This window comes from Oryctolagus cuniculus, chromosome 11, assembly GCF_964237555.1.
Source record: "Oryctolagus cuniculus chromosome 11, mOryCun1.1, whole genome shotgun sequence".
Taxonomy (NCBI): domain Eukaryota; kingdom Metazoa; phylum Chordata; class Mammalia; order Lagomorpha; family Leporidae; genus Oryctolagus; species Oryctolagus cuniculus.
The window spans coordinates 54,512,352-54,532,160 of record NC_091442.1 but is presented as its reverse complement, the minus strand read 5'-3'; the positions used below and the strand labels follow the sequence as shown (position 1 = coordinate 54,532,160).

The following is a 19,809-nucleotide window of genomic DNA, read 5'->3' as shown; positions in this document are numbered from 1 at the left end:
TGTCTGCGGATCAAAGGTCACTGACGACGCATGCGCCTCACCTGGGCGCTGATTCGGTAGCCGCGGCGCGAAGTACGGAAGAAGGGCCAGGATTGGACGCAGCGTTACTTCCGGGTTTAAAGGCGCCGGAAGAGGTCTTTCCCCGAGGGAGTGAGGGCTTGTGTCAGTAGTGGGGGTTTGTGAACTTCAGGACGCCTTCTCCTTGAGAGGCCTAGTGACTTCACGATTCCCTGGGGTCTCAGAGCTTTCTGGCGCCTCCCTCCCTTAACCTCTGCCTAGACTCGAGGCGTTGAGGGCTTGACCGGTTCCCGATGTCAATTTGGCAGCGCCTCCGGCCACGTCGCCCCCTGGCGGCTGGGAGGACCCGCGGCGCTCTCTGAAGGTGGCGGCCTAATTAATTGGCCGGGAACTGTCCATTTTCGTCCGGGTGGCTGCAAAGAGTCAGCAACGTGGGAGCGGCCTCCTTGCTAAGTACGCTTTTCTTTTTCTTTCTTTTCGTGGAATTCCGGAATGGGCCTGTGGAAAAGTATCTTTCGTTAGGCGCCTACTGAAGACCAAGCTTGGTGTCAAATGCTAATTTTTCTGACCCGCCGTTCTGAAGTAGTACCCACAAACAGGACGCATATATGTATTTTTTTCTCGTATCACCCTTGTATTTTCTTTATGCATTCGTTTCCCTGTTTGACCAGCTTCCTGAACAAGACAGCAAGCACCTCTTGCCTGGGTCACTTCGGTACTCCCAACACTAGGTGCCATACTTGGCACGGACCAGAGCATTTAAAAAAAAAACATCGTGGAAAACTGGAATTAGGAGATGTGTATTTGGAGAGTGTGTTTGGAAATCCATGCATAGTCGCTCATCATGCACATTTTCCATAGACTTTTTCAAGATTCCCTTAAATGCATGAATTTCAAAATACCGTGCCCAGAAGAAACTATCTTTGGATTCTGTTTTCCACAAATGAAGCACCCTCGTAGTTAGTGCTCAGTAAACATTTCTGAGTAAATTAATACTTGAAGCTGGGGAGGATTTGCAGAAGTGGCACTTAAGGTGCTCCCAAGAGTTCACGTTTCTCTTGGGTCCGTGTGACTGTTTAACCTCTGTGGAGGGGGGGAGGTGGAAAGAACATTCCATTTGGAACCACGGAGTCTGAGCACCCGCCGTTTGCTTTCTTGTGTGCGACCTTGGACGTGTTAGTCTAGCTCTGAGTTTGTTCCCCGGGAAGTGGCACCCGCCTTAGGAGTTCTGTGATGAGCAAAGAACACGATGGAGGAAAGCCTTTGCTTCGGTCCCGCGCTGTGTATTGGCATGAGCTGCTTGGGAGTGTCGCACCCACGTAGTCTGAGGGCCGGTTCTGCAAGTGTGGCCCTGGAGGCAGTGCGGTGGATGAGATGAGAAGTTGACTGAGAAGTCTCTCTGTCTTCAGGGAGTTGCCAACTCCTCTCCAGGTACTGTGTCTCCAGCATGTTCGGTTTTGGGGGTTTGGCAGGTTAAGCTGCAGCCTGTAGCACTGGCATCCCATATGGGCACTGTTTTGAGTCCCAGTTGCTCCACTTCCAATTCAGCTCCCTGCTACTACACCCAAGTGCTTGCGGCCCTGCACCTATGTGGGAGACCCGGATGAGGCTCCTGGCTCGTGGCTTCAGCCTGGCCCAGCCCCAGCTGTTGAGCCCATTTGGAGAGTGGACCAGCAGGTGGAAGATCTCTCTCTCCCTTTCTCTGTAACTCTGCGTTTCAGATAAATAAAATATTTTTTAAAAAATAGTTGAGGAGGCTGGTGTCACAGCTCACTAGGCTAATCCTCCGCCTGCGGCGGCGGCACCCCAGGTTCTAGTCCCTGGGGCGCTGGATTCTGTCCCAGTTGATCCTCTTCCAGTCCAGCTCTCTGCTGTGGCCCAAGTGCTTGGGCCCTGCACCCGCATGGGAGACCAGGAGGAGGCACCTGGCTCCTGGCTTCGGATTGGCGCAGTGCCAGCCGTGGCAGCCATTTGAGGGGTGAACCACCGGAAGGAAGACCTTTCTCTCTGTCTCTCTGTCTCTCACTGTCTAACTCTGCTTGTCAAAAAAAAAAAAAAATAGTTGAGGAATGTGCATAGAAGTTGTGGGAGGTGGGTGTTCGGCTCAGTGGTTAAGACAATACTTGGAGGGTGGGTAGGGGTGGTCTGGCATTTCAGATTAAGCCACTGCCTGGGACACTAACATGTGGGTGCTGGTTCCAGTCTGGATTGCTCCACTTCTTTCAGTTCCCTCTAGTGTGTCTGGGAAAGCAGCAGAAGATGGCCCAAGTACGTGGAAGACCCGGATGGAGTTCCAGGCTCTTGGCTTTGGCCTGGCCCAGCCCCAGCTGTTGTGGCCGTTTGGGGAGTGAACCAGTGGGTGGAAGATCTTGCTCTCTTTCTCTCTCTCTCTCTTGCTATAACTCTTCCTTTCAAATAAATAAAAATAAATCTTAAAAGAAAAACACCACTTGGGATGCCAGCATCCTCTATCAGAGTGGCTAGATGCTAGTCCGGGCCCTGCTTCTGATTCCAGCTTCCTGCTGGTGTGCACACCCCCTGGGAAGCAAGTGGTGGTGTTTTGAGGATTTGGCTCCCTGCCACCCATGTGGAGGACCCTAAGTTCCAGGTTGCTGGCTTCCATCTGAACCAGCTCTGACTGTTGTGGGCATTTGGGGAGTGGATGCACAGATGGAGGATCCTGTCTCTGTCTCTGTCTCCCTGTGAAATAAAGGAAGACAAATTAACTTTAGCAGTTTATAGAAAAGAATGTTCAGCTTTGTATTTCTAGAACATTCCTGGGGAAGGGGACAATCAGAGATAGTTTTTTGGAGAAATTGTACCTGGAAAGATGGAATAGAAGAAAGACATTTTGTTCAGCAAAAGAGTATGGCAGGGACAGGTGCTGGAGCACAGGGTATTAAACTCCCACATGGGAGAGCCAGTTCAAGTTCCAAGTATGCCTCTTCCAATCCAGCTTCCGGCTAAGCGCCCAGGAAGGAGGTGGATGATGACTCAATTACTTGGGTCCATGTTACCCACATGGGAGACCCAGATAGAGTTCCTGGTCCTGGTTTCCTTGGCCTGGTCTGGTTCTGGTTCTTGCACCCATCTGGAGAATGAACCAGCAAATGGAAAATCTCTCTCTCTCTCTTTTTTCTTCTTGGTTATTCTGCCTTCCAAATAAGTAAGCGATTTTTAATTATTATTATTATTATTATTTGACAGGCAGAGTGGACAGTGAGAGAGAGAGACAGAGAGAAAGGTCTTCCTTTGCCGTGCTGATCTTCCAATGGCCGCCGCGGCCGGCGCGCTGCGGCCGGCACACCGCACTGATCCGATGGCAGGAGCCAGGTGCTTCTCCTGGTCTCCCATGGGGTGCAGAGTCCAAGCGCTTGGGCCATCCTCCACTGCACTCCCTGGCCACAGCAGAGGGCTGGCCTGGAAGAGGGGCAACCGGGACAGAATCCGGCGCCCCAACTGGGACTAGAACCCGGTGTGCCGGCGCCACAAGGCGGAGGATTAGCCTAGTGAGCTGCGGCACCGGCCAGTAAGCGATTTTTTAAAAAGATTTCATTTTATTTTTTTTGAAAGGCAGAGAAGAGAAGAGAAGAGAAGCAGAGAGAGAGAGAGAGAGAGAAGGGTCTTCCATTCACTGGTTCACTCCCCAAGTGGCTGCAACAGCTGGAGCTGGGCCAATCCCAAGCCAGGAGTTTCTTCTAGGTCTCCCATGTGGGTGCAGGGGACCAAGACTTGGGCAATCCTCTACTGCTTTCCCAGGACACAGCAGAGAACTGAAACAGAAATGGAGCAGCCGGGACTTGAACTGGTGCCCATATGGAATGCCAGCACCGCAAACCGCGTCTTTACCCACTGTGCCACAGCACCGGCCCCAATCCCAGTAAATAAATTAAAAAAAAAAAAGAATATGCAGGAACATAGGAATTTATTCTTTCCTCAGATATTTTAGTGCCCCTCTGTCACTGCTGCTTCACCCAGCACACACACACACACACACACACACACGCCCAAGTCTCGTTAGATCTATCTTCTGTTTCTTCAACCTTCCATCCCTCCTGCTTCTGCCGTAGTCTGACCTCCAAGCCTCTGGTCCAGACTTACTGGTTTCCTTGCATCTGTTTGTCCCTGCTCCAGCCACACAGCCGGAGAGAGCTTCTTACACTGCTAGTGTAAACGGTTCATTCCCCTCTCAGGTCTCCTCTGACGGCCAGGATGAAGTCCAGCCTCTGTAATCCGGCCTGCGAGGTCTCACGTTATGGTCCCTCTCTTAGCCTTCCCAGCCTCGCCTGTGCTGTGTCTGCCCTTTAGCTTCCTAAAGTGCTAACAGACCTTGGCCTTTCAGCCCTGCCCTAGCCAGGCAGCTGTTTTGCCCCTGGGCTTTTGCGTATGTTACTCTTCTCTGCTTGGGATTTCTTCTCTTCCTCCGTTCCTCCTGGCTTACTCAGACTTGCCTTTCAGGTTCCAAATGAAATGATGATAATACTAACTCATGTTACACAGGCACTGTGTGCTGTCAGTGTTCTCAGTGCTTTCGTAGATTCACTCATTTAATTCTCAGTTGACCTTCCTAAGGTAGGTACTATCGTTACCTCCACTTTATAACTGAAGAAAGTGAGGCTGGATAACACGCTCAAGATCTGAGTCAAGACTTGAACCCTGGGGCTGGCGCTGTGGCGTAGCAGGTAAAGCCGCCTACAGTGCCGGCATCCCATATGGGTGCTGGTTTGAGTCCTGGCTGCTCCACTTCCGATCCAGCTCTCTGCTATGGCCTAGGAAAGCAGTAGAGGATGGCCCAGGTCCATGGGCCCCTGCACCCATGTGGGAGACCCAGAAGAAGCTCCTGGCTCCTGGCTTTGGATGGCCATTGTGGCCAACTGGGAAGTGAACCAGCAGATGGAAGACCTCTCTCGCAAACTCTGACTTTCAAATAAATAAATAAATAAATAAATCTTTAGAAAAAAAATACTTGAACCCAGGCAGCCTGGGCATATGTATAGAAACAGCACTGTTAGGTGGGCGTTTTAGCAGTGGGTGAAGCCCCTCTTGGGATGTCCACGTCCCAAATCAGTGCCTGGGTTCGAGTCCTGCTTCTGTTTCTGACCAGCTTCTTGCTGGTGCACACCCTGGGAGGCAGCAGATGATGGCTTAAGTACTTCGATCCTTTGCCGCACTCATGAGAAACCCAGATGGAGTTCAGGGCTCCTGGCTTTGGACTGGCCCAGTCCTGGCTGTTGTGGGCATTTAGGGAGTGGAGCAGTAAATGAAAGACATCTCTCTCTCTCTCTCTCTCTCTGTGTGTCTCTCTCTTTCACTGTGTCTTTGAAGTAAATAAAAATAAACTGAAAAAAAAAAAGCCAGTGTCATGAATCTTTTTTTTTTTTTAATTTTTAATTTTATTTTTGACAGGCAGAGTGGACAGTGAGAGAGAGAGAGAGAGACAGAGAGAAAGGTCTTCCTTTTCCATTGGTTTACCCTCCAATGGCCGCTGAGGCCGGCGCACCGTGCTGATCCGAAGCCAGGAGCCAGGCACCTCCCCCGGTCTCCCATGTGGGTGCAGGGCCCAAGGACCTGGGCCATCCTCCACTGCACTTCCAGGGCCACAGCAGAGAGCTGGACTGGAAGAGGGGCAACCAGGACAGAATCCGGCACCCCAGCCAGGACTAGAACCCGGTGTGCTGGCGCCGCAGGTGGAGGATTAGCCTATTGAGCCGCGGTGCTGGCCATGAATCTATTTTAAAAAATGACAACAGCACTGTCAGAGCTGGCACTGTAGCATAGCAGGTAAAGCCACCGCCTATGGTGCCTGCATCTCATATGGACGCTGGTTCGAGTTCTGACTGCTCCACTTCTGATCCAGTCCCTGCCAGTGTACTTGGGAAAGCAGCAGAGGATGGTCCAAGTCTTTGAGTCTCTGTACCTACATGGGAGACCTGGATGGAGTTCCAGACCTCCCAGCTTCAGCCTGGCCCTACCCAGCAGCTGGAGCTGGGCCAATCCAAAGCCAGGAGCCATGTCTCCCATGGGTCTCCCATGTAGGTGCAGGGCCCCAAGGACTTGGGTCATTTTCTGCTTTCCCAGGCCATGGCAGAGAGCTGGATCTGAAGTAGAGCAGCTGGAACTTGAACCAGCGCCCATATGGGATGCCAGCATTGCAGGTGGCAGCTTTACCTGCTATGCCACAGTAGCAGCCCCAAATGTTAACATTTGAGGAACAAGTGAGAGCATATGACAATTCTTTATGGTATTCTTGCAGCTTTTCTGTAAATCTGAAATTTCTAAATAAAAAATTCAAAAATTGGGAAAAAGGAACACAAGCATAGCATGAATTAAAAGGGAAAAAAAAGCCCTCAACTAAGATATACAAGGGTACTTCAGAAAGTTCATGGAAGAAGCTGGTGTTGTGGCACAGTGGGTTAAGCCACTGCCCGCCATGCCAGCATCCCATATGGGTACCAACCAGTTCAAGTCCTGGCTGCTCCACTTCTGATCCAGCTCCTTGCTAATATACCTGGGACAGCAGTAAGAGAAAAGCCCAAGTGCTTGGGCCCCTGCAGCCACATGGGAGACCCGGATGGAGTTCCAGGCTCCTGGCTTCACAGGCCGTTGTGACCATTTTGGAGGGTGAACCAGCAGATGGAGGATTTCTCTCATTCTCTGTCTCTTCCCCTCTCTAGAACTTTTCATTTCCAATAAATAAAATAAATATTTAAAAATAAACAGCAAAACAAAAAAGTTCATGGAAATTTGAATTAGAAGATAAGTTTATTTTGATACAAAGAAAGTTTGAAAATCATCTTGAAAAAGTTCCAAAAAATGCATGTTATTAAAAAAATAAATATGAGACAGCTATTTGTTTTGATCAGACTGGTAACTTTTTCTAAGTAAATGTAGCGTGCATCTTAAGGAGTGTTCCTGTGTGTTTTGTAAAACTTTATTTTGTATTTTTATTCCAAAATATAAATTCAAATTTAAAACAAATTGTGCATGGGTTTCCAATTTTTTTTTTTTTTGCACCAATGTATGAAGTTACCATTTAATTACATTTTCCATGAATTTTTGAAGTACTCTCATATAAAAAATGATTTGATGTATATACTGGATTACTTAACAGTGAAAATAGCTTTAATAATTATGAAAGCACTGATAATTTAATAAAATCATGTCATAAAAATTCAGGGTTAGGCGTTTGGTCTAGCAGGTAAGGCAGTGCAGCCCCTGTGAGAGTACTAGGTTTAAGTCCCAGCTCCACCCTTGACTCCAGCTTCCTGTTAATGTGGTCCCTGGATAGCAGCAGGTTTGGGCCCAAGTACTTGGGTTCTTGCCACCCACTTGGGAGACCTGGATTAAGTTCCTGGCTCCTGACTTCAGCCTCACTCAGGCCTAGCTGTTGTGGACATTTAGGGAATGAACCGGAAGATGAGAGTCCTCTCTCTCTCTTCCTCTCTTCCTCTCTTTCTCTCTTTCTCTCTTTCTCTCTCTGCCTCTACTTGAAAATTGAGTGAAAAAGCATTATCTCTAAATTTATATTTTATATGTGACTTAATATACGGGTTCTAAATAATATTAGACTTAATTTTCACTAAACTGGTAACTATTCAAAGTAGATGTTTGAGTATTTCATATATATTATATTGACCCAAAACTCTTAGTTCTTCTTGGGAAAACAAGGCATTCCCTTATATTTAGGAACATGTATTAAAATGTGCGATATACTTTAGTAGATGTGCTTATTAGGTATTAAGGAACTCAAAGATAGGCTGAAATGAGCTTGATGCCTATAGAGAACAAGAAAACTAACGGGTGAAACAAATGATTACATATTACAAATAATTCATTTATTCATTAACTCTGCAATTATTGAGCATCTGCCCCAGGCCAGGAGTTGTGTTCTTGTTGCTTGGATAAAGATTCCAGCCCTAGCAGAGTCTATATTATAGAGTGATTGAACAGTATGTTTGGAATACTAAAGTAGGGCAGGATGCTTGGGGGCCTCATGCATGAAGAGAAGGGATTTGGATTTGATGTGAAACTTATTAAAGAACCATAATGCATTGCCCAAGGAAATGATGAGATGAAAGTACTGCTTAGTCTGAGACATCTGAGATGAATTAGAAGTGGGAAAGACAGGAGATTGCATTCTTAAAAAATTTTTTTAAAGATTTACTTATGTAGTTGATGGGGCCGGCACCATGGCACAGCAGGTTAACCCCCTGGCCTGAGGTGCTGGCATACCATATGGGCACCGGTTCGAGTCCCAGCTGCTCCACTTCCGATCCAGCTCTCTGCTATGGCCTGGGAAAGCAGTAGAGGATGGCCCAAGTCCTTGGGCCCCTGCACCCACGTGGGAGACCTGGAGGAAGCTCCTGGCTCCTGACTTTGGATCTGCTCAGTTCTGCAGCCAATCCAAACTGCAGCCAATTGGGGAGTGAACAGCGGATGGAAGACACTCCTACCACCACCACCTCTCCTCTCTCTGTGTAACTCTGACTTTCAAATAAGTAAGTAAATTTTTTTAAAGATTTATTTACTTATTTGAAAGTCAGAGAGAGAGAGAGAGAGAGAGAATCTTCCATCCACTGGTTCGCTGCAACAGCCAGGACTGGGCCAGGCCAAATCCATGAGCCAGGAGCCAGGAGTTTCTTCTGGGTCTTCCATGTAGGTGGCGGGGGCCCAAGCACTTGGGTGGGTTACCCTCCCCCCTCCCCTGCTTTCCCAGGCATATTAGCAGGGAGCTGGATCAGAAGTGGGGCAGCTGGGACTTGAGCTGTCCCTTTGATAAGGTCTGCCTGTGTTGCAAACAGTGGCTTAATCTGCTGTACTACAATGTGGGCCCTGAGACAGGAGATAAGGCTAACAGTAAGGGTATTATAATATCCAGACAAAAAATGGTAAGGAGCTACTGGTCTGCTCCAAAGTGATGAGTATCTAAGTCACCTCAGATTTGTGGTTCAATACATGTGAACTGTATTGGAGCTCCCCAAACCCCAAGTCATCTATGACTTGTCATCAGCATTTGCTGTTCAATCTACAAACATTTCAGGGCCTGCTCTGCAGCCACTCTGAGGTTTCAGGAAAATAAAGGCAAGTCAAAAGTAGGCCTTTTCCTTAAAAAGCCCAGAGGTTTAGTGGATAAGATTTACATTTAAAAATACAAGTAGTTGGTGCCGGCACTGTAGCATAGCAGATAAAGCCACCGCCTGCAGTGCAGGCATCCCGTATGGGCGCTGGTTCGAGTTCTGGCTGCCCCTCTTCCAATCCAGCTCTCGGCTATGGCCTGGGAAAGCAGTGGAAGGTGGCCCAAGTCCTTGGGCTCCTGTACCATCGTGGGAGATTTGGAAGAGGTTCTTGGCTCCTGGCTTGGGATCAGTGCAGTTCCGGACGTTGCGGCCATCTGGGGAGTGAACCAGCAGATAAATGGAAGACCTCTCTCTCTCTCTCTCTCTCTCTCTCTGTCTCTCAAATAAAAAAATAAATTTAAAAAATACAAGTAGTTATGCTGTGGTGTAATAAGTAGTGTAATAGAGAAATGTCCGAAGTACAGTGAGCGCTAAAGGAAGGGGTAGTGGAGTGATCATTTCTGATAGTGATGGTGGAGTTTCCAGGTGAAGTCAGGCTTGGCGAGGTTGTGGAGGAAACTGGGCATTTATCTGACTTGTCCAGGCAGACAAGGCTTTCTAGAGCAGAGAACAGCATGTACAAAGATAGGAGAGAATGGAATTGTGGGGAGAGGCAAGTTTCTCTCCTTAGCACAGATACTTCCTGCAAAGATTTACTGCCTTTAGATAATAATGTTTTTAGATAATTATTTTTTGTAATAATTTGCCATGAATTTTTAAAGCCCCACATGTATCTAGACTTTCTGGAACAAAGAATAGATTCATTTCCTGCTTGAGCAGATGTTGTCAGGGTGTTTTCTAAGGTGAGTGTGTTAGTTTTACAGGGTATGAAGGTCTTTACCAATACTTGAATGGCAAAACCTCTAGGTTATTCCTAGTCTAACAGATGTGAAATGAATTTCCTTGCCAGTTTAATTTACATTTGCCTGATTACTAGAGTCGTGGAGTAGATATATCTGTATCTATATATATTATTTGTCATTTGGATTTCTTCTGGGAATTGTCTGTACTTTTCTTTTAGATCGTTTATCTTCTTTGTTATTATTGTTTTGTAGGAATTGTTTGCAGATACTAGATAATAATCTTTTCTAGATAAACATGTTGCAGATAGCGTCTCCCTATCTTTCATTTTTTAAAAAGATTTATTTTGTTTACTTGGAAGTCAGAGTTACACAGAGAGAGGAGAGGCAAAGAGAGAGAAAGAGAGATCCTCCACCTGCTGGTTCACTCTGGGCCTGGGCCAAGTCAAAGCCAGGAGCCCAGGACTCCATTTGGCTCTTCTATGTGGATGGAAATACTTGGACCATCTTCTGCTGCCTTCCCAGGCACATTAGCAGAGAGCTGGATCAGAGGCAGAGCAGCTGGAACTCAAATTGGCCCTCTAATATGGGATGGTGGTGGCTTTGCAAGTGGAGGCTTAAACCATTGCGCCAAAATGCTAGCCCCTTTCAGCATTTTCTTTTTCAGGTTTATTTATGTATTTGGAAGGCAGCATGACAGAGGGGGAGAGAAAGAGAGAGCGAGAGTGAGCGATAGAGAGAGATGGAGAAACCTTGCATTCACTTTGCTCCCCAAATGGCTGCAAGCCAGGCTGAAGCCAGGAACTAGAACCCATACCTAGGTCTCCCACATTGGGTGGTAGGAGCCCAAGCACTTGAATCGTCTTCCACTGCTTTTCCAGGTGCCTTAGCCAAGAGCTGGATCGGGAGCAGAGCAGCTCAGTCCCCAGGATAGGATACCTGTGTTGCAAGTGGAGACTCAATCCCTTAGCTCAACCCACTGTGCCTTAGTGCCTGCCTCTGTCATTTATATGTTAATCTTATTTCAGATGTCATTTAGATGAGCTCTTAATATTTGTTATAGTCAATTTTATCAACACTGTTCTAGTTAATTTTATTAACATCATTTATTATATTTCTGCTTTTCATAATTTTTAAAAAGTGGGCTCACTAAAAAAATTCTTCTTTTTTTTTTTTAATTTGAAATGAGAAACAGAGAGACAGAGACAGAGACAGAGACAGACTTCCCATTCACTGGTTCATTCCCCAAATGTCCACAACAGCCAGGGCTGGGCCAGGCCAAAGCCAGGAGTCTAGAACTCCATCTGGGTCTCCCACATGGGTGGCAGGGGCCTAACCACTCAGGCCATCATCTGCTGCTTTTCCAGGTGCATGAGCAGGGAGCTGTATTGGAAGTGGAGCAGCTGGGACAGTGTGGAATGCCCACACTTCAGGCAATGGCTTAACGCACTGTGCCACAGTGCCAGCTCCAAGAAATTCTGTCTTAAGATTACAGAGACATTATATATTTTTTCAGGTAATTTGTAAGTTGGCTAGTTTTATTTATTTATTTGAGACACACACACACACACACTCACAAAACGCTCCAGTCTGCCAGTTCACTCACCACATACTCACAACAGCCTTTGGCTGGGGCCGGGGCCGGAGCCAGGAGCCAGGAGCCAGGAGCCAGGAGCCAGGAGCCAGGAACTCAATCCAGGTTTCCCAGATGACAAGTGGGTCCCAGTCAGATGAGCCACTATTGCTGCTGCCCAGCATCCACATTAGCAGAGAGCTGGAGTCAGGAGCAAGGGCAAGTATTTTTTCTTTTTTAAGATTTATTTATTTATGTGAAAGAGTTACATACCGAGAGAAGGAGAAGCAGACAGAGAGAGGTCTTCCATCCACTGGTTCACTACCCAAATGGCTGCAACGGCCTGAGCTGCACAGATTTGAAGCCAGGAGCTAGGAGCTTCTTCTGGGTCTCCCATGTGGGTACAGGGGCCTAAGAACTTGGACCATCTTCGACTGCTTTCCCAGGCCACAGCATAGAGCTGGATTGGAAGTGGAGCAGGCAGGACTCGAACCAGCGCCCATATGGGATGCTGGCACTGCAGGTAGAGGCTTTACGTGGTACACCACAGCGCCGGCCCCATTTTTTTAAAATTAATTTATTTGAGAGGTAGAATTACAGACAGTGAGAAGGAGAGAGACAGACGGAAAGGTTTTCCATCTGCTGGTTCACTTCCCAGATGGCTACAATGGCCGGGAGCTGAGCCAATATGAAATCAGGAGCCAGGAACTTCTTCTGGGTCTCCTAGGTGGGTGCAGGGGCCCAAGACTTGAGCCATCTCCCACTGCTTTCCCAAGCCACATCAGAGAGCTGGATCAGAAGAGGAGCAGCCGGGACTAGAACTGGTGCCCATATGGCAGAGGATTAACCTAATGTGCCACAGTGCCAGCCCCAAGAAATAGTCTTTGATTTTACCAATTGCAGTTGTACTCATCGTCAAAAAAGGCTTTATTGGTGCCTGGGTTCAGTGGACTGTTAAGGTAGACCTGAACTCAGTACAGAATGCATTGTTCACAAACGTGGTTTGAATTTCCACTGTCTGAAAATTAAAGCAGATAAGCAATATCTGTATATTGTATGTGACAATAAAAAGGTAAACCAGTCTAGAGCTACTGGAGACAGTAAAGGGTTCACAGCAAATACATCACAAGTCAGCAGTTCAAGGATAAAGGCATCATCAGGGGAATAGTGATTCTCGGTCGAGATTGGTTATAGAGGTTCCAAGTTCAGAACAGCTGCCGCTGATCAATTAGGGAGGGTGGGTCTCTGGCCGAATGACTTCCACTGCCACCCTCCACAAATGTGCCCCACCCGTGCTTTTCCCTTTTCAGGCAGCCTAATCTTTGCTGAGGCCCGAGATCAGAGGCATTTTTATTTTGTGTCAGTCCTTGACTCTGAGTGAGGGGACCTTTACCCAGCATCGGCAGGAACCACCCTCGAGAGCCACTTTGTGCTGCCCGGCACGTCCACAGCAATTAGAGCAAAAGGACAGAGTTAAGGAAACTCTTTGAGGGAGGCTCTCCCCACCCAGCTCTGGCCGAGTCACTGGGAGCCAACCCCTCCCCCAGGATTGATACTCACTGTGGTGCATATGCCATGCACTGAGCCTCTCCTGGGTTCAGTTCCTAGGAGAATGGAATCGAGGGGTGCATTTGCGCACTCAGCAAGATTCAGAAGTGTCTCGCCTAACTGATTCAATTTTGAACTGGCTTCAAGGATTTTGCAGTTATGATATACTTTCTGAAAAAGTATTGTTTCAATGTAAGAAAAGAAAGGGTTAACACGTGCACAGTGTGTGTTAATATATGTGCATGTATTGCTCTGGGGGAAGTTATTGGCCCCATCTGTTCCCTGTGCCCGGAAGTTCTTTCCCAGACATATCTTCTTGTGACTTGCCTCTTTTTTTTTTTTTTTTTTAAGATTTATTTATTTATTTGAAAGTCAGAATTGCACATACACAGAGAGAAGAGGCAGAGAGAGAGAGAGAGAGAGAGAGAGAGAGAGAGAGAGGTCTTCCATCCTCTAGTTCACTCCCCAGTTGGCTGCAACGGGCAGAGCTGGGTTGATCCAGAGCCAGGAGCTTTTTCTGGGTCTTCCATGTGGGTGCAGGGGCCCAAGTTCTGCTTTTTGCAGGGGCTATCTTCTGCTGCTTTCCCAGGCCATAACAGAGGGCTGGGAAAGTGGAGTAGCTGGGACTTGAACTGGAACCCACATGGGATGCTGGCACTGCAGGTGGTGGTTTTACCCACTATGCCACAGCACCAGCCTTGTGACTTGCCACTTTAGTCAGATTTACGCCTCAGGGTAACCAAGTGAGCTCTTCTTTAACCTGTAGTTCTTGCCCCCCCCCCCCCCCCCCCGCCCCAGTTCCAAAGCCAGGAGCCCAGGACTTCATCTGGATCTCCCGTGTGGGCGGCAGGAATGCAATCAACGGGCCATGATCCACTGCCTCCCAGGATGCATTAGCAGGAAGCTGGATCAGAAGCAGAGCGCTGGGACTGAAGCTGGTGCTCCCTATGGGATGCAGGTGTCCCAAGCAGCAGGTTAACCCGTTTTTCCACACGCCCACCCATTAAGTTTATTTTTTAAATAGGAATTATCACTCCCTGACATGTACTTACTGACTCCTTTGTTTATTACCTGTGCCCCCCCTCCCCACAAAAGACCACCTAGAGCAGGAACTTTGTATGTCTTGATCATTGATATATTCCAGTGCCTGGTGTGTACTAAATTCTCAGTAAATAATGTTTTTGTTAAATGAGTGAAGCAAACATGTGTTTGTATGTTCTTCCTGTGATGGTGTGTGATGAAATTAAACCGAGGCGACTAGCAGCAAGATGAGTAGTATCCTAGTTTCCCACAAGCCTTTCTAAACTACTCTTTTTTTTTTTTCTTTTTAAGATTTATTTATTTTACTTGAAAGTCAGAGTTACAGAGAGAAGGAGAGGCAGAGAGAGAGAGACAGAAAGAGAGAGGGAGCGAGGTCTTCCATCCGCTGGTTCACTCCCCAATTGGCTGCAACAGCCGGAGCTGCGCCAATCCGAAGCCAGGAGCCAGGAGCTTCTTCTGGGTCTCCCACGCAGGTGCGGGGGCCCAAAGACTTGGGCCATCTTAACCCACTGCGCCACAGTGCTGGCCCCCTAAACTACTCTTATTCAGCACCCAAAATCCAATCATTCTGAATCCGTGTCCATCTGTGAAAAGACTCCCCAACCAACCTCCCTTTCTCACTCTCTCTCTCTTTTAAAGATTTATTTATTTAACAGACAAAGCTACAGACAGAAGGAGAGACTCAGAGAGAGAGGTCTTCCATCCGCTGGTTCACTCCCCAACTGACCACAACGGCCGGAGCTGGGCTGATCTGAAGCCAGGAGCTAGGAGTTTCCTCCAGATCTTCCACATGGGTTCAGGGCCCCAAGCACTTGGGTCATCTTCGACTGCTTTCCCGGGCCACCAGCAGGGAGCTGGATTGGAAATGGAGCAGCCAGGACTCCAACCGGCACCCTTAAGGGATGCTGGCGCCGGCTTAACTTTCTACGCCACAGCACCGGTCCCGCCGACCTCTTTTTTTTTTTTTTTTTTTTTTTGACAGGCTGAGTGGACAGTGAGAGAGAGAGACAGAGAGAAAGGTCTTCCTTTGCCATTGGTTCACCCTCCAATGACCGCTGTGGCTGGCGCACTGCGGCCGGCGCACCGCGCTGATCCAATGGCAGGAGCCAGGTGCTTCTCCTGGTCTCCCATGGGGTGCAGGGCCCAAGGACTTGGGCCATCCTCCACTGCACTCCCTGGCCACAGCAGAGAGCTGGCCTGGAAGAGGGGCAACCGGGACAGAATCTGGTGCCCCGACCGGGACTAGAACCTGGTGTGCTGGCGCCGCAGGCGGAGAATTAGCCTATTGAGCTGCGGCACAGGCCCCGCTGACCTCTTTTTAAGTTAAGATGACTCAAAGAGAGCCGATCCCACTTGCTACTTTCAAAGGTCAGCTTGTGTTCCAGGTACCCCTAGGCACTGTGTTAGGTTTGGGATTTGGCTTGTGACCTAAGTCAGGTGTCAGACAGTCCTCCTGGGATATTTTTAAAGATAAATTTATGTATTTGAAAGGCAGACTTATGGAGATGGTGGCGGGGGGGAAAGAGAAAGAGATCCATCTTCCATCCACTGGTTTACTCCTCAAGTGGCTGCAATGGCTAGGGCTGGACCAGGCCAATGCCAGGAGCCTGGAATTCTATCTGGGTGTGCATGTGGGTACAGGGTCCCAAGCACTAGGACCATCTTCCTCTGATTTCCTAGGCATATCAGCAGGGAGCTGGGTTGGAAGTGGAGACTCAACCTGCGCCCATATGGGATGCCAGCAGCAGCAGGTGGTGGCTTAACCTGCCATGCCACAGTGCTGGCCCCCTTCCTGGGGTTTCTGCTAGAGCTATAGGAAAAGAGATACTCCACTTGCTCTCTGGGAGGATCAAATCAATCTAGAGTGAATGAGGGCCAGTGTTCCATCACACAGGGAGGCCTGCCTGAGAATAAAACAATGTTAGTTCTGGGACAGGCATTTGGCCTGGTGATAAGTTACTGCTTAGGACTCCTGAGTCCCATATAGGGACTATTGCAAGGAGTGAACCAGTGGATGAGGGTGTATTTGTGTATGTGTGTGTGTGTGTCTGTTTTTCCACCTCTCAAAAAAATAAAATAATTTTAAAAGACCCACATTGGTTCTAAAGCAGAGACTAAAGGCTAAGTCAAGTTAGAAAGAGACAGGTGGGCAATGGCTTGGTGGTATCCGGGTCCCCTGACTCAGCCCTGCCCAAAGCTTAGATGTATATCATTGGATTTCCCTGTTATACAAGTGATACAGCTCCTTTTGAGAACAAACAAAATAAAAATCATGCCTAATGCACACTTAGCTGTATATTTTGAACATCAATTTTCACTTTACTTAATAACTTATACATGGGCCGGCGCCACGGCTCACTAGGCTAATCCTCCGCCTTGCGGCACCGGCACACTGGGTTCTAGTCCCTGTCGGGGTGCCGGATTCTGTCCCGGTTGCCCCTCTTCCAGGCCAGCTCTCTGCTATGGCCAGGGAGTGCAGTGGAGGATGGTCCAGGTACTTGGGCCCTGCACCCCATGGGAGACCAGGATAAGTACCTGGCTCCTGCCATCAGATCAGCGCAGTGCGCCGGCCGCGGCAGCCATTGGAGGGTGAACCAACGGCAAAGGAAGACCTTTCTCTCTGTCTCTCTCTCTCACTGTCCACTCTGCCTGTCAAAAAAAAATAACATATAAAAGGGGCTGGCACCATGGCGCACTAGGTTAATCTTCTGTCTGTGGCGCCGGTATCCCATATGGGTGCTGGATTCTAGTCCCAGTTGCTCCTCTTCCAGTCCAGCTCTCTGCTGTGGCCTGGGAAGGCAGTGGAGGATGACCCAAGTGCTTTGGCCCCTGCACCCGTGTGGGAGTCCCGGAGGAGGCACCTGGCTCCTGGCTTCAGATCAGCATAGCTCTGGCCGTTGCAGCCATCTGGGGAGTGGACCAATGGAAGGAAGATCTTTCTCTCTCTCTCTCACTGTCTGTAACTCTACCTGTCAAATAAATAAAAATATCTTTAAAAATAGCATATACAAGCTTTTTTAAAAAAGATTTATTTTATTTATTTGACAGGCAGAATTACAGAGAGAGGTAGAGACAGAGAGAGAGGTCCTCCATCCACTAGTTCACTCCCCAGATAGCCACAACAGCTGGAACTGCGATGATCTGAAGCAGGAGCCAGGAGCTTCTTCCAGGTCTCCCACATGGGTGCAGAGGCCCAAGGATTTGGGCCATCTTCCACTGCCTTCCCAGGCCACAGCAGAGAGCTGGATTGGAAGTGGAGCAGCCGGGACTCCAACTGGCGCCCATATGGGAGGCTGGCGCTTCAGGCCAGGGCATTAACCCGCTGGGCCACAGCACCGGCCCCAACAAGCTTTTTCTTAAAGCTTATAAATATTTTTATAGATCACAAAATAACCTTGTATATACATATTACTTAATTTTAACTCATTTATGTGAGATAGGGTATATATGAGTTGACTAAACTGAAATTTTGAGAGATAAAGCTTCTCTCAGAATAATATCCTATATTACACAGCTAATAAATGGCAAAGCAAGAACTCTAATGCAGCCATTTTAGCTCCAAATCCAAGACCTAGCCTACAGCTCCACAGCTGTAGAATTCTTACATATTTGCACGGTTTTTCTTTAATTTATTTCTGCCTCTCTTAATGGGAAAGTAGCTCAGGTAAGGACAGGACCTTGCCTTTGCCTGAGTCTCTCGTCCAGTTGCTGAGCCAGAGCTCTGGAGTGAGGAGGGGGTTCGGGGAGGGGGGCTGCCTTGTAATCAGCTGTGAAGTAGTGCATAAGTATCATAATGGTGTTTTTCTACCTTTTTGTCTGTGACTCACAATAACAAATGTATTTCAGCTCAACTCAGTATACAGATCTACACATGCCCTATTAAAGTTTCACAAAATAATATTTACCTTAGTACTAGTAACATTCTGTAGTATTTTCTTTTCTTTTTTTGAGATTTATTTATTTTATTTGAAAGGCAGAGTTAGAGAGAGAGAGAGAGAGAGAGAGAGAGAGAGAGAAACCATGCTTCCATCTGCTGGTTCTCTCCCCAAATGGCTGCAACGGCCAAGGCAGGACCAGACTGAAGTCAGAAGCCTGGAGCCTCATCTGGGTCTCCCACGTGGGCCCAGGGACATGTGCCATCTTCTGCTGCTTTCCCAGGTGCATTAGCAGGGATCTGGATTGGAAGTGAAGCAACCAGAACTGGAACCAGTGCCAGTCCATTGGGGATGCTGGTGTCTCAGGTGGTGGCTTAACCCACTATGCCACATGATAAACCCTATTCTCTGCTATTGTCTATGCTATCCTTATCTTTTTAATCTGATTGTGACCTACACAATTAATTTCATAACTCAATAATGGGGTAAAGCCCAATTTGAGAAGCACTGTTTTATATGTAAACTCAAATCTAAGCTAAAGTTTAATATCACAACTGTTTATTGAGTGTTAATGATTTGCTCAGTATATTGCTAGGTGCAGTGAATGATATAGAAATACTAGGGGCTGGTGCTGTGGCTTACTTGGTTAATCCTCTGCCTGCAGTGCCTGGTTCTGGTCCTGGTTGCTCCTCTTCTAGTCCAGCTCTCTGCTGTGGACCTGGAAGGCAGTGGAGGATGGCCCAAGTGCTTGGGGCCCTGCATCAGTATGGGAGACCGGGAGGAGGCACCTGGCTCCTGGCTTCGGATCAGCGTAGCTCCAGCCATAGCAGCCATTTAGGGGGTGAACCAATGGAAGGAAGACCTTTCTGTCTCTCTCACTGTCTATAACTCTGTCAAATAAAAAAAATTAAAAAAGACAAGGGCACCACACACACCTACACACATGCACACACACACATACACCACACACAGTCACACACATGCACGTGCACACATACATACACACCCATAACCACACACAAAAAATAAAAAAAAAGAAATAATATATACCTGTCTTCATGATGCTCACAATCTAGTGGCAGAAGTTAGAACATAAACACAAATAATGAATCAAAGGAAAAATATGAGACAAAACAAGCACAAAGATATAAAAGTGGGAATTGGGAAAGACTTTAAAGAGTAGGTGGCATTTGAGTTGGATCTTGAAAAACTGGATAGAATTTCACAGCTAGAAGTGTGTGTAGAGGTAGCAGCAGGAGCACAGGGAGGAGAAAGCCCCAGGTGTGTTCATGGGCAGCAAACATAGAATTCAAATACCATGAAGAATTTACGTGGTGGAGAGGTGGGAGATGAGGTAGGAAGAAGGCTGGAACCATGGTTTGGGGAACCTCGGGTGTCAGATGAAAAGTATGTTCTACATTGCAACGTGATAATATGTAGAAAACATCACACATACTGGTCCCAAGTAGACACTCAACATGAGCTCACTCCTCCTCCTCCTCTATTCTGTGGGCAATAGGAAGCCCCCGAAAGTTTCCAAGTGGGGAAGAGGAATGATTGAGTTATCAGAGGTTGGCTGCAGTTAGAGTGGTGCAGGCGTAAGCAGGATGGTGACAGCAGGAGTAGAAAGAAGGGGACAGCTGGTGTTGCATAGGTAGACTGTTAGACCCTTGGAGTGAGGATGCTAACACGTCGAGAGGCACACCCCAGAGACTGAGACTCCAGACCAGCTGATGCAAAAGCAAGAGGATTTATTCGGCGTCTGCGCAGACGGGCCTCCTGAACTCGGGAGTCCGGAGAGCACCCCCAGTACAAGCCACATAGTTTGTATACCCGCA

General features: G+C 47.8%; 1 protein-coding gene across 2 annotated transcripts in view; it reads left to right on the top strand.

The window, feature by feature from the left end:
• Positions 1 to 132: 132 nt before the first annotated feature.
• The window catches only part of SLC11A2 (solute carrier family 11 member 2), a 64,160-nt gene continuing 44,483 nt past the window's right edge, over positions 133 to 19,809 (top strand). Inside the window, exon 1 of one of the 2 annotated variants that reach the window (XM_051846286.2) lies at positions 133 to 471. The gene's annotated coding sequence lies outside the window, so the exon portion shown is untranslated. Of the gene's footprint in view, positions 1,450 to 19,809 lie in introns of both variants that reach the window. The other variant, XM_051846287.2, reaches the window with a different exon arrangement.